The sequence below is a fragment of the Echinops telfairi genome, unplaced genomic scaffold, assembly GCF_000313985.2.
Source record: "Echinops telfairi isolate 266 unplaced genomic scaffold, ASM31398v2 ScPeMD7_7457;HRSCAF=8495, whole genome shotgun sequence".
In the NCBI taxonomy this organism is placed as follows: domain Eukaryota; kingdom Metazoa; phylum Chordata; class Mammalia; order Afrosoricida; family Tenrecidae; genus Echinops; species Echinops telfairi.
The window spans coordinates 38,703,733-38,705,273 of NW_022111357.1; the positions used below are offsets into that span (position 1 = coordinate 38,703,733).

A 1,541-nucleotide genomic window follows, 5' to 3' on the forward strand; every position below is an offset into this window, starting at 1 on the left:
AGGCGCAATTTCCCACACTGTGTCTTTGGTGTTGTCCCCTGTAGGGCTATGGGTCAGTGAGGGATGTCATGTTTCATAGTGGGGCCGGCCATGTGGTCCTCTCTGTGGACTGGCTGCTCTAATCAGGAACATTGTCTTCAAGGCCTGGTGGGCAATGATGTGTTCTACTCTCTCCTCTTCCCTCTTCATCTGCTCCTGCGCGCTCCGATCAGATATGTCCTTCCCCCGGAGCTGCAGATTCAGTGCCATCCTTTGAAATAAATTCTTCTTGGGGGAGGGGTCTCCAACCTTTTTACCAATTCTGACACAGCTGTCCTTCCCACGGCACACAGACCCTACTCATGATTGTGAAGCTTGTTAGGAAAGTAACAGGCTACAGTTCAGAATGGGGATACAGTTCTTTGGGTAGGACAGCTCCTTGGTTGTCCTCACAAGCAGTCCTCTTCTTTGGTTCCTGGGCCTAGCATCTGCCCTGCTAGGACAAGTGTTACAAAATTCTATAGTTTCTTGATAGTGACCAGAGACACCTCGTTCTGCCAGCAAGCTTCCTGCCTGAAGGCATCTGCTTCTCTTGTTCCATGGGCCCACAAACCTACTCTAACCCCCTCGCTTTGTGGTTCAGAAAACCCACTGTGCTGTCTTGTCTTCTGGTTCTGTTGCCAATTTCTCTGCTGTTGCATTTCACTATCCTGAAATCATCCTCTCGCTCTTGCTCTTTCCCCCTCACTGTCTGTCTGTTTGTCTGTATGCTAGTTCTACGAGGTTCTCAGCACAGGGAGGGAATCCAGGCGCACAGGATACACTCCACACTCTCCTGATGCTAATGAGGTTCCCATGTCCACTCTGTGATGGCTGGTTTTAAGCTTGGTGGCATGAAAAACTGATCAACCTCCTTATTAGGATTATAAACACCTTATTTGCAGGGTCTCACTTGCACAAGGGTACTGTGTACCTTATTGCACTGTTAGCAAGTTATCCAAGCCCCTCCCGGCCTCCAAGCTTATTTGCATAGTCCATCCAGTCATTCGGTGAGCACTGCACACAGTGCCTCAGCCTTGGCTTTGCCTCTCTGGGACCTTGGCGGTTTGGAAATGTACGAGCCAGTTATTGTGTAAAGCATTGGGTTTGTCTGATGATGTTCTCATGACTTGATGTAAGTCATGCGTTTGGCAGGGATTCCCACAGAACGGGGCAACACTGTTCTCAGCAGGGCGTCGTTTCAGAAGGCACACAATGTCTGTCCCGTTGTTGGTGGGGCAGGCGTTCTGCAGCTGGTACGGTGGTGTGTTGGCCAGACCTCCAGTGCCAAGTTTCCCCCTTGTATGATTCCTACATGTCTCAGGGACTGTGAACATATTGCCTACTGATTTCTCTCTTCACTGAGGTAAAATTGATGAGGCACAAAATTCACCATTTCAACGCAGACACTTCCGGGGCTTTTAGTCCGTTCACAGCGCGCCACTCCTTCATTTTAGTGGTTGTTGCTGATTCTCACCTGAATCACTTCTTGTGGTCGTGGTTGGCAAAAGATTTTCCAGTTA

At 49.4% G+C, this 1,541-nt stretch overlaps 1 protein-coding gene across 1 annotated transcript in view; it reads left to right on the forward strand.

Moving 5' to 3' along the window:
* NOL9 (nucleolar protein 9) overlaps nt 1-1,541 on the forward strand; it is a 43,568-nt gene that overhangs the window by 32,109 nt on the left and 9,918 nt on the right. The gene's annotated exons all lie outside the window — the stretch shown is intronic.